The sequence below is a fragment of the Haemaphysalis longicornis genome, unplaced genomic scaffold, assembly GCF_048455015.1.
Source record: "Haemaphysalis longicornis isolate Haplotype H1 unplaced genomic scaffold, Haemaphysalis longicornis Haplotype H1 scaffold_12, whole genome shotgun sequence".
Lineage (NCBI taxonomy): Eukaryota > Metazoa > Arthropoda > Arachnida > Ixodida > Ixodidae > Haemaphysalis > Haemaphysalis longicornis.
The window spans coordinates 48,129,102-48,142,330 of NW_027526225.1; the positions used below are offsets into that span (position 1 = coordinate 48,129,102).

General features: G+C 47.2%; 1 long non-coding RNA gene across 4 annotated transcripts in view; it reads left to right on the forward strand.

Annotated features, from left to right (window-relative positions):
- The window catches only part of LOC144162613 (uncharacterized), an 86,565-nt gene that overhangs the window by 54,665 nt on the left and 18,671 nt on the right, over positions 1 to 13,229 (forward strand). For all 4 annotated transcript variants that reach the window (XR_013320721.1, XR_013320723.1, XR_013320722.1 and 1 more), the window contains one exon: positions 5,884 to 5,988. This is a non-coding gene — a long non-coding RNA (uncharacterized LOC144162613). The remainder of the gene's footprint in view (positions 1 to 5,883; positions 5,989 to 13,229) is intronic.

Consider the following 13,229-nt stretch of genomic DNA (forward strand, 5'->3'; position numbering starts at 1 on the left):
TGTCACCAGATGAGTCTTGCAATAAGATGGAATCACCTTTTGGAGGATTGATAACCCTCCAAAACTTTTTTACATTTGTTTTTAACATTGACGGCAATACGTTAGAAACGAAGTTATCTTTAGCTTGTTTGAGTGCCCTGACGTAAGTACTAGATGCGATTTTATAAGTGGCCCATCGTTCGTTAGTTGGCGAGCGCTTAGCTGAACGGTAAAGGCGTTTTTTCTTGTTAGACAGGCGTTTGATAGTGGTATTATACCATGGCGATTGTGAATGACAAGCAATGGTGTAGGTTGGTATGTGCTTTACGGTGAGGCGATGAACTTCGGCAGCAAACATATCCCAGTTCGACTGAACGGAACGGTTGTTAAAATCGGTCAGAAAGACGTCAATAAATTCAGACAATTCACGATTGATAGCATCGAAGTTAGCTTTTTTGTAATCGCAAATAGTTTTTTTCGTTCTGGTGGTTTTAGGAGGGGTTGCATGTAAGTCAAAGGTGAGCAATGAGTGGTCACTAATACCTGGTAAACAGGTAATGGTTGAAGCATAGTCTGGATGGGTGGATAGAATCAAATCAAGGGTGTTTGTCGTGGTAAATGAGACTCGGGTGGGTTCGGTAACTAACTGTGACAAAGAGAAGACGGAACAAAAATCTAGGAAATCTTTAGAAAGCGCCGAAGAGGGCGATAAAACCGGAGGGGAAGTATTCCATTTGATATTTGGGAGGTTAAAATCGCCAAGAAGGAACAATGGATACGATGGAAATCGACTAATAACAATATTGATGGAATCATGCAATTCGTTAACGAACGTAGAGGATGAAGATGGCGAACGGTAGCACACACCTATGATTATTTTGAGATGACCGAGCGTTAATAACGAGAAAACTATTTCTAGGTCACTGTTCACATGAATGGGAGACGAAGGAATGTCTCGCGAAACAGCTAGCAAGACTCCGCCACCTCGGCGCTCCGTTCTGTCGCATCGATACACTGTGAAATTTGAAGCATTTACGAAAATTTCCGAAACACGCACGTGCTCAGGAAGCCAAGTTTCAGTTAATGCGATTATGTGCGCAGAACATGAGTCTATTGCGCTTGATAACGAGTTGTGTTTGTTTAGAATGCTTCTTATGTTAGTGAAAAGTACAGAAACACGAGGCGTAGTCTGTCGGCCACTGCCCCTTGCGTTTTCCTACGGTGACGTTCGTGGCAAAGTGTCGTCAGTAGGACCCGAGCTTCGGCTATTTGAAGGAAGTTCTTCGATGCTATCGCTAGCTGCGTTATAAATGTATATCTTGCGGTTGAGATGCAGTTTAGTGTAGCGCAGTTGAAAATCGGGAGATCCGGGGTAGTTCTTGCCAAATTCGATTAACTTTTTACGAGCGATTCGAGTGCAGGATGAATAATCTTCAGATATAGATATTTCACTTTCTTTGAAATGTTTTCGCTTCGAAAGAATGAGCTCTTTCGTTTTGAAGTTTGCAAGTTTTGCTATGACAGGGCGACACTTGTTTGGGGAGTACGTACCCAGACGGTGGGCCCGTTCGATGGCGTTACTTGGGAGGGACATATCTGCACCGGCTAGCAAGGTATTTAACTTGGACTCTGTTTCTTTCCAGGGTTCTTTGGCGTCAGGGATGCCGTGAAATATTAAGTTGTTACGCCGAGACCGATCTTCTAGTTCGTTTAGACGCAACTGTAAAACGTTATTTTCGATGGTTAGTTCTTCTATAGATTTCTCGGCGGTAGATAGTCGATCACTGAAGGTATCGAGATCCTTTAACTTGTTTTCAATTTGATCCAATCGGCTTTGTATATTTGTCATTGTTGTTTCGATTCCTTTTTGGCCGGTCCTAATCGTTTTGACTTCAGTTACTAAGTCTGCTTGACACTTCGAACTTTGGGATGAGCGTAAATGAATGTCTTTCAGCAGTTGAAACACAATTTTCATTTGTTCAGCGGGGTTATCAGGTAAAGACTCAACTTCTAACAATGCTTCAGAGCGAGTAGTAGGCCCGGGGTTCTCTTCTATGTCACCGGAACACAGCAGTAATGAGGCCATAGAAAAACACTCAGCAAAGGTCTCGCACAACACCCGTGGGCACGGGAACAGCAATAGAAATGGATCATCATTCTTTCTAGCATGTAATGAATACTTGTTACAAACCTGCATGTTGAAAACAACACGGGTGAATGCGACGCCGTTGGCGCTGCTCCCGTGCCCACTGAAGCCTGCCGGGGGAGGCGGCTCGTTTATGTTGGCCGGAGAAGACGATGTCGCTGAAGATTGGGCTGGAAACCGAAGGTCGAGTTCCATCCACGTGTCGGGGTCGATGAAAGTTGCGTTGTCAGGCCTTCCTAGGAATTGCACGCAGTCGTAGTGGCTGTTTCCAACCACGTTTTGCGGTAGTGCGTACGAGCAATCGGAGCACCAGGATACCACGGACAGCCATGACACGATCAATGCAAGCAAAGCCTGCATGTTGAAAACAACACGGGTGAATGCGACGCCGTTGGCGCTGCTCCCGTGCCCACACGGGAGCATTTGCGGGGGAAGTTCAAACGTGATTTGCAGAACAAGCTGGCTGGCGGCGGCGACGCGCTCAAGATTACAGCAAAGTACCCGTGGTGTTATTCATCCCTGCAAGGACTATCCTGGCACGAGTGTTGGATGCGATCCGTCCAGATGTCCGAGTCGTCAGAGGGTACGCCGCTCAGGTCCTGCCCGGACGCATTCCAGGAGACGCCCGGTCACCGTTGCTTCGCATTCGGCTTAATTGCTGCAATGTGGGAGCCCGCCTGCACGAAAAAGGCCGCCGGGTGTTCCCCTCCTGCGCCGACTGCCCAGGATGACTTTCTCTTCCACAAGGAACCGGACGCCATCCGACGAGCGGTCTTCTAGCCGCTACTCAACTTCCGTTAAGTTACCAGACTAATGCAGCGTCTGTAGTCGTCTGACCACAGACAAGACGAACGCGATGCAGACTGTCCCCAACTCTTACCCCTCTGGAGGGGCTGCTAGGGGGCTGAAAGGTTCAGATGCGCCTCGTATGGGCTCCGTAATTATTGGCCTTTCTAGCAGAACGCCGCCTTTCTGGCTGGCTGAGTGAGTGAGTAGTACCTACGAACTGTTCTGACCACCAAGAAGTAACCAATCGCATACACCGAGCTCACCATGTTCGAAAATCGGCCCAAGCAGCAGCACGCCAGCGCTTAGTCGTAGCACTCCGACGGTGTTCTGCCACGAGCGCAGCAGCAACAGCCACTGCCGTCGCTGCCGACGCAGCCGTTGGCGCTGCGATTCCTTTAACATTGGAACACCGCGACGTCGTGGCTGGAAAGGCGTCTGAAGAGGGCACTTCAAAGGACACCAGAAGAATGGACTCCAAGCTTCCTCCAAGACCCCTTAGAGCAAGGGCTCTCGACGCGCCTCAAGAAGAAGACGCCGATCTCGACCAGCAGATGAACGAGTCATCGGCGTAGAGGCGTCACACGGTCACACGGCCACCTGGTCACACGATTGGAACAAATGGATATCAGCAAGCCCACGACGCTGCAAGGGAGTGCCTCCTAAGATCTCCTCCCATGATTTCCGACCCTCCGCCGGCGCCTACTTCAGTAACATGGTATTTGCACCATAAATTCTTGCAACAAGAAAGCCGTGAGCGGCTCTAAGACATTACCCCTCAGGGCTTCCTGCCTGCTGGAATCCCCCTCCGACGGCAGGAAGAAAGTTTTATTAACAAGGCCTACGCAAAAGCGGCGTACACCCTGACGTAACCCGAAAATGGTATAACGGCGCCACCTCCCTCACATCGGCACACACGTGTGCCGTTTGTGGGCAGGTTACAACGCCTAACCTGTGCAACTTAATATGGCACTGTACGACATTCGACAAGGGCAGAGCCGCCCTGCTTGATAAGTGGCCACCTCCATCTGACGCACACGTGCACTTACAGCTACTCCGGAGTACCGCAACCTTACTCGAAGCAATATGGCGATATGCACTAGAGAGTGGTCTCTACAAAGCAGTATAGAGCGGGCCTGACCATTTGTTTTCTTAGGCTGCCCACAAGAACGAAGACCCCCACGAAAGGACCTATGATCACACAATAAACTTTAGTGGTATCCCTCTTCATCCCCTGCCGACTTACCTCCTTCTCCTCAAAGGGCTCCATGCCTCCTTTAAACAAAGCATATTCATTCATTCATTATCCCTCTCAATTCCCTTTTCTTCCCTCTTTCTGTCTTTTTATATGCTTTCAAAACCCAACTCCCCTTCCCCAGGACGCGTATTTCCAAACGCTTCGCAGCACAGAGCACCCACGTGACATGTCTGTTCTCGCGATGGAGAACGAGAATTTAAGGTGGTCATTTGCTGCGCCCCAAGCCTAAAGCTACCTAAAACGTACCAAATCACCATTATTAACGTAAACAACGCGTAGATTTGAGTTTACACAAAATTATGTTTAGAAAACAGCTAAGCAATAGGAGAAAACCAGCAACGAGACCTAGTGGGACTCGAAACCAAGCGGTCAGCGCAAGTACTCATTAATCTACATCGAGGCCAATGAGCTTAAACGGTGGGCTTGTATTAGCAGCCACTCAAAAGGATAGCGCGCGCAGTGACATCACACATGTCACGTAGCTGCTCTGCAGCGAAGCGTTTGGAAACACGCTCAACCGCCGATCCGTTCCCCCCCACCCGGACTGGGTTGGATAAGTGTGAACTCCCCGTTGAGTTCAATAATCTCCCCAGTCCTTTTTTCTTTTTTCGTCCTTCCCTTCCTATACTCGGTTACAACTCAAGAACGGCACCACCTCATCTAGTGTATCACTCCTCAAAAGCGGCGGACCCGTGACGTCAGTGCGCGCGCGTTTTGAAAGGGGTTTGCTATGAATGCGTGTATCGTCTGCTTTGTCTCACGCAGTTTGTTTGTCGTCACTGGAGACGTTTATAAGCATATTAAGTCCAAAAAAATCACGGGATTGGCTCGAGCCATGTTCAAAATTTTCCCAGTAACGCCCTACTTGCGTCGCGCGGAGAAACATCCGGCTACGGTGATAAGGCACAGCGGCAACTTCCGGTGCCGTTCTTAAGTTGTCACTGAGTATAACTGAATCACTCCCCCCACCCACACCTGCCGCGCGTACCCTGTTCACGGGATCAGTTCCTGAGACGCAGCAGATATGCGCCGTGACCGACAAGACGTTCGATTGCTCGCGCAGCACCGAAATTTCGTATTAGGGAGTATAGTAATCGTCAGTGCATTTTGTAACCATTCGATAAAGCAGAAAATGTATTCCTTTTTTTAATTTTCTGAAGCTGTGATCATCATGACATCTGTCGTTGGGCGCAGTAGGAGTCATGAATCACAATTCATTCTTGTAAGTATTTTTGACAGGGTGGCAGTATATGCTGTTTGCGATGAGGTTGCGTATACTGCGTGAAATAGGGACAATATATGCAATCAGCCACAACATTCAGATGCCTGGACAGCACACAACTCAGCGGACATATTGCCTTTATTATGGTTTTACTAAATTTTTGGCGTTGCGGAACCGCTATGTTTTTTGCCTTAGGCGTCTGTTTTTGCGCTGAGTTCTCATTTAAATACGAACGCTATAAGGGCCATTCATTTTGAACTCCCAATTTGAGTATTAGCCTTGCTGTTTATTGTACGCCTTTGTCAGCACTAACAGTGAATGTTCTGTTAGAAGCACAAGTGTTTCGTTAGGACTAGTGAGCAATTCAGAATTTTCGTGCACGTTCCTTATAATCCGAGAGGTATATAAGGAAGAGAAGGGATATTCGTGTGTACTCCGGCTTTGGGAACAATGAGTTGCATTTCACTTTCACTTAACGTTCCTTTTTTTCAGCCCAATACATAGAGTATTTAGAGACAGACAGCCTGTTAGTCTATAACGAAGAGAACAAGTGCGGAATATTTTACATAGAGTACTTTGAGGAGGACGACCAACCCGGTATGTGGGTTTTTTTTTCACTGATGTTTTGAGACGAGCTCAACAAAAAAGAAAATTCTAATATGTCCGAGTGACACGCATGCGATAGCTACGTATTGTGCAAGAGTTTCGATTGCTTGTAACTGTGATAGCAGTAATGGTAATAGGCAGTCCTTGAGGTTTATTTTGGGAGGAAAGCGCGCGAACGTACAAGCGAACGTGTTCTCACGCGCATAACCCTTGGCAGCCGTGTTTCTCCCCGCTTCTGGGGAAACGTGCTAGGCGCCTATGGAGGTGGGCAAATGTTTCTAAGGTATCTGCGACGTCCTGTGCTGTGGTGTTAGCTCATATTAGCTCATGTTAGCTCACATACGTACCTGGGCGTCCTCTGCACACCTACATTGTCGTGGTCAAATAACATTGATTATACGTGCATGTACATGTATTGCATATACATGACTTGAATATACATGCACTGAATATACATGCTACCTAAATCGTACATTGCGAGAAGCTTTACTCGAAACAAAACTGCTAGCATATAAAACGTCCATCGATCCACCTTAGACTAAGACTGTACCATCTGGAACCCTGATAAAGTATCTGGAATAAACACGCTTTAATCTTCTCAGAAGAAATCAATTCGTTGTATTTTCCGCCGTTCCGATTGGAGCTTTTCGCCATCATCCCACCTTGGTACACTAGAATTAGAACCACTGCCCGAGATTCAAGACCGCGAACGTCTTAGAATGTTGCATATTCTTACGAATACTCCTTGCTAATCATTACACACCAGTTCTTTGTCGCCGTATAAACTTGAATCTACTAGAAATAGCCACAAACATAACCTTTCAAATTTTTATCCGCATACTAATACATCTGAGTACAGCTTCTTCCCCCGAAGAATGGCAAAATGGAATCTTCTACCAGGTGCAATTAGGTCATTGCCCTGGGAAAACTTTTTGGCAAAATTTAAATGGCGTGTGTTCTGTAACTTTTGCATAATTTGAATGTCTTGTTGTAGATATTATCTATTATGTCTAAGCATTATGAATAAGTGCGTTTATATGTGTTGTGTTTTACCTGTGTTATTCTGTGGAGAAAAGTGTGTTTTGCATTCTATGTACCTACCCCCTCCTGCGAGAGCCCAATTGAGCTGCAGTATGTATGTGTAAATAAATAAATAGATAAAATATTGTTTTCTACAATTGCCCGTCCTCCAGAAGCAGGCATCCGTTGAATGAACGTGCAATAAAACTAGAGGATCGTAGTGGGGGTTTCATCTTTGACTATGAACAATCTCGCGACCCGTGTTTTGAAAATCTTGGCTACACGTAGCGGCTTAGATCGTGTAAGTGACCATTCGATATGCGCTCAATAACCCAAAAGGGACCATGGTACTTGGTGGTCAATTTCTGAGAAAGGCCACGTGTTGGGCACGGCACGCATGGTGAAGCTAGCGAGCGGAGATCAGATGTGTTATTGCTGATGCGTCCATCGTAGCGACGTATCTGATGCTACTGATAAGTAGATACATATTTCCAAACCAGTTGATGGCATGGCTCTGTGTGACCGCGCTTGAGCAAACTTGTGCGTGTTCAGTGGAGTCTTGCCTGCGCGGGAGAATGGTAGTGATTATGCAGGAGTGCTCAGGCCCATATAACGTAAAATAGCCACACTCTAGTGGTTAACTGTGTGAAGGTCGTATTGAAAGCAATTGTTACAAACGGCCGCACGTGGTCGAACATCAATTAATTGGTATACCGACAGAACAGCACGCGACGAAAGGGTACGCAACAGAAGAGCACCACCATAACAGCTCGGCGTCAAAAGGGCACGCGACAAAACAGCACAGCGTCAGAAGGGCACAGCGTCAAAAGCGCACAGGACAGAAAAGCACAGCGACAGAATAGGACAGCTACAGAAGCGCACGCGACAAAAGAGCACGCCGACAAAACAGCACACGACAAAGCAGCACACCGCAAGAGCACAGCACTAGGACAGTTGGGTGCGGTGCCGTAGCTAGGTTGTCTGGCATAGTGCACTCGCGTGCTGGGCTCGGGCCAGGTAGCACGCATTTTGTTGAGCCCAGGACCGGCTAGGGCTTGAGCCAAAATTTTTTCGGGCCGTGCCAGCCCGAGCCACCCGGGCCGTCCCTGAGGTCCGTCAATCCTGTACCGCAAATTATTAATTGTTGACAACAAAAATATTTTTGTTGATCTTTTAGGTTAGCTGAGAAACAAAAAGAAGTGAAGTGGAAATTCATTACGGCACTGTTAACAGATATGATAAAAATACGATTGCGCTTAGAAAGCCTTTACATAAATAAAAAAATGTCTGGGATCTATCAAGATAGTGGGAGAGAGTGGGCCAGAAAACGACAGCACTGCAGCCACAGAGTACAACATGTTTGTCTTTTCTCTTTGCTTTTCAAACAAAAACAAACAGAACAAATGTGACCCTGACTTTGCACTGCGTGCGGAGTTTGTAGGTACAATTTTTGAAGGAGAGCCCATGATTTATTTTATGAAGCATTTTTTTAAAACCATGAATAAAGGCAATAAAGAACAAAAGCGCCGATAAAATAATGCTGGCAACGTAACCAGAGGGAAAGAAAAAAATCAAGCGGTGAAACCGGACGCATATTCCGCTCAAATTTCAGCAAGTAGTAGAACAGCGAAAGCTGTAATATCTGCTGAAGAATTGCAATATCAAAAAAATACCCGCTTGCTCGGAATGAATAAACTGCCCTCGGTGTGCCTACATTTCGAAGACTGGCCAATGAAGTGGCAAATGAAGTTCTACGACTACCGAAAACACAGTTTCTGAGTGAGGATATTTAAGTTGTACAAAGTTTGGTCCAAGTTTAACGGAAATTTAAAATGTTTATAGCCTGTCGGACTAGGGATGACATTTAACAGTCTGGCGAGCTCGGGATTATTTATTGAACTCTGCCGGGCTCGGTCTGACATCCTAGAAGTTTGCCGGGGCCGGGCCCAGGCTCTGGACGTGTCTATCGGGCAGGTTCGGGCCGGGTCTAAAAATTGCGGCCCATGCAGTGCTATAGTTAGTGGACTGCACGGGCCCGGCGCGGCCCGAAAGCCCGAACGCGGCCCGGCCCGTGGGCCAGGCACGGGCCGAGTAGCACGCATTTTCTCGGGCCCGGGAAGACCATAAGTCTCGGCAGTCACATGCCGCAAATTTGGAATATGGATGACAATATTTCGGCTTATTGATCGTTTAGGTGAAATGAAATGAAAAAAGTGACGTGCTGTCACTGTGGCGCTGTTAAAAAATGACAAATTGACGTATTGCATTTATAAAGCCTTCAAGACAACAAAAGAAAACGCATGGATCCATCAGCATAGTGGGAGAGAACGGGTCAGAAAACTAGAGCGCTCTGGTAGTAGAGTACATGATAGTCTTTTTACTCTGTTTTTAAAACTAAACAAAAGAACAAATGTAACTTGGACATTGCTTGCGCTTTGTGCAGACCAACATACCAAAGATAAGCTAACGTACTTTGTGTCATTCTTACAGCTTTTATACACATTCCTTTTTGCTAATAAAGCGTCTTTTTGAGTAGAAAACGTTGTGGGCGTGAAAGGAAGCAAGTGTGACAACATTGGGCCTCTGCTTAGCCGGAGAATATTGGCGTATCCTATGCGCGCGCGCAATATTTTCTGCGGCGATTTTAAACCGACGTTTTTTCCAGGTTCGTATTTGCGAAGCCGACAAACACAAGATTGTCGCATCCGAAGAAGTCCTGGGTATCTCGTAGAGTGGTTATTTCATTGCGGCGACAATCAGTTGTTGGTTATTTCAGAGTGGATACTTCATTGCGGGGACAATGAGTTGTTGGGCGCGTGCAGACGCTACGTCACGCTGAACACTTCCCAGAGTAGCAGCCTGCTTCTGAACAGATTCTAGAAGGGAAATGATGGCAGAAAGACAAGCGACGAGTGATTCATTAGCGAACTTAAGTTTACCGATTGCCTTTGGCAAGTTGGTTGGTTTTCTGAGTTATGAAACCGCTCGGAAAACAAGACTCCCGAAAGAGAACACACTCTCGCTTACCGCGTTGTTTTATAACTCAGTTAAGTACCAACTGGCCCGTCTTCAATCCGTGTTCGTTTGATTTGTCTCTATACTGATGGAGCGCTCATTAGTTTCGCTTACTAATCGCAGTATTTCCTCATTGAACACTGCGTTTACCTAAATGTCACCACATAATAGCAAAATACGAAACAGAAATAATCAAGAGAAGTTCCTGGGAATGGAAGTTGGACAATGCAGTCGGCGATTGACCTGAAGCATTTTCAAGGTTGAACGGAAAGGGGAGTGACCTGCGTTACGAACAATAATGGTGAGTAGATTGCCGCAGCCGTGCATCCACATCCACTTGCGGGATGGCCGCTAAGGTGCCCTTTTATGCGTTCCGCTCGCGACATGTCCATGCTGGCCGATTCCGCGTGCCCAATTTATTATTGCTTGTTTGGTTCTTTTTAGTTCTTCCGACACCACTGCATTTAACCCCATTTCTCCTCTGTAGAGGCGTGTGCTCAACCTGCTGTCTCTGTTATTTCGTCTTTCTCTCGGTCTGTCGGGCTCATTCTTTGCTGATTCACACTGCAGAAAGTGCACACCTTCCGTGGTATCGGCGGTGTGCTCATATAAAAGTTCTCAACAGCGAAATTCTTACTTGGCTAGGCTGGAAAAAGCGTGCAACCGTCCGGCGTCCACCGAACGCGCACCCACCCTGATATCGTCCGCAAAAAACTGTCCACAGCTGCTTACACTTCGCTATCGCGTTCCATGGAATTCCACGCGTTTGATAGCGTGCGTACATGCGAAAGATTAAAAAAGAAGAAAAATTCAGCGCATTTTCTTCTGTAGCACGCAACGGAAAAAATGAACTCGAAAAGGCACTTTGGCCGCACTGTTTCATATAGTGCATCAAAAGAAAAAGGGAAAATAGGAAGAACTAGGCGTGCGGTTAATTCCAATTCCCTTACTTCACATAGCACAAGTATAACAACAATAACAACAAAAATGGCTGCGTATCCGTTCCTTTCGTTGCAAATGTCGACGAAAGAAGGTAGCTGACTGGCGACTCTGCAGTTTAAATGCCTCACTTCTCATTTCCCGCTCACCTCTCACGCTTTTCCTCTCCCGTCTTGTTCCTCCTAACACGCTGAAGGTTTGCTCAAGTCAATTTAAATTTGCCGCGTTGCACTGCTCCAAGTCGGGTGCCTCGATGCGAGCGCTGCCGTACGACGGAGACGCGCGTGAATGGACGCACCCTACTACAACGTTTATAGTACTAGGGTGCCCTACTCCACGAGCGTTCTAAACAGAACATGAAACCTATCTATTGGAACCTTTAGGTGCTCTTGCTGTATGATTTCTTGAATGCCGCAAGGAGCGCGGGCACCAGCAGGAAACTGTGTTCTGCAGTTGATGTAGTATTTCATTGGCGATTGCAAAAAGCAAGGCTCGATGAATGTTTTATTAAAGGAACACTGAAAATATCACATATGTATTCATTTTGTGCATTGTATTTGCGTAATATCTTGTTCTTGTTCAACAATGTTGACATGAATAAAAATTGCCACAGGACTTCGAGGTTTAGATTTGACTGCGGGTATACAAGCATATTGCGCAGCTTACGTATCACTTTGTCCGGGTGGTTGAATAGTCACAAACGGACGGCTCCAAAAGGGGTAACACCAAGACATTTGTGAGGTTTTTCTCCCCTCCTCTTTTCAGAGAATACGTTGCAAGAAGAGTTCTGTGAGGAACGCCTAGCGACGTTTTTTGGGGCGCTGCCACAGGTACCCAATGAAATGGCGCGCAGGCTATGTGCGCCGGTTTCGACAAAGGAGGTGTAAGACTGCGTCAGATCTCTAAACGGTCCGTCAGCTCCGGAGCCTGACGGCACAGATGCGGTGAGGGTTTTTTTAAAACCTTGCGGGGATCCCCGCAACGTTTTACAAGATATTTCATTCGTTGTTGCGGGTGCGCGTCTCGCGATGGTGAATGGTGAACGCAATGGTGAAGGGAACTCTTGAACGCAATGGTGAAGGGAACCTGGAGAGAACCCTTCGCACCCGGCTGCCTAAAGACCAAACACGCTCCTCAACACTGATTATAAGATTGTCGCTTTCATTCTAGCCTGCTGAATAAACCACGTACTCATGCACATCTAAACAGCGCGCAAACTTGCAGCGTGCCAGGACGGTCAATATTTTCCTCCTTAGCCCTGACCCGCGACCTATTTGACTTCGCGTCGAAAAACAGCATTTCTGGTTGCTTCATATCGGTTGACCAGGCGAAAGTTTTTATATAGTGGAGCGCCGGCACATACTCCTTGTCTTAGGTCTCTACGGTTTCCCGTCGGAGTATCTAATTTGCCATAAGCTAGCTTACTCGAACGTGACTGCTCGGCTACTTGTTAATGGCCGCCTCAGTGAGCGCTTCACAGTCACGCGCGCGATCAGTCAGGGTTGTCCCTGGTCCCCCTCGCTCTTTGCCCTATGCCTGGGCCCCCTTCTGTATCGCGTGGCGTCGTTTCCTTCGATCCGCGGCTTACCGCTGCCTGGTCAAGGCGAGATTCAGGCCTCTTCATACGGGGTTCTACGCAGCAGGATGTTTGAGCTTAGGCTGGGAGTCCACACGAAATCGAGAGATCCGCTCGTCAGCTTTCTGCTGTGTGTGGCTGCTGTGGTTGTTTGGCGCCAGCGATGCGAAGTCGCCTTGCAGGCACGCCCTTAGCGTGCCAAGAACCCCGGTTGTGGCGCGTTCTTAGAATGGCCATAGAGCACCTGCACCATTAGCTGGCGGCGTTGGGGCAAGAATATTTCCCCCAGCGTTGGTCGACTCGCTTCATCAAGGTCGCCATTAACACCGTGCAATGGTGTATTGTGCCTTATTAATAAGGTGTAACAGTTGCGTGTTGTCTAGGGAAGGGAGTTGTACGTTCAGAGGTGAGGGCGGAGTTTAGGCAGCCCGGCTGAGCATGCCTCTGTGTACGGTCACATATATAAGTACGGAGTAGAACTTGAGAACGGTTACCGTTTTGATGTTGCCTCCCACGCTTTAGCTCTGGTGTCTGGACATTGCGCCGTGGGCATTATTGTAAAGAGCCTTCGGTGGTGTTAACTTGCGTGATGTTCACTTTGTTTCCTCTATAGCACATTGTGTATATCCTGTGCTTTGGCAACAGTAGCTAACTACAGCGGGTCCTAGTTATAACTAGTTTT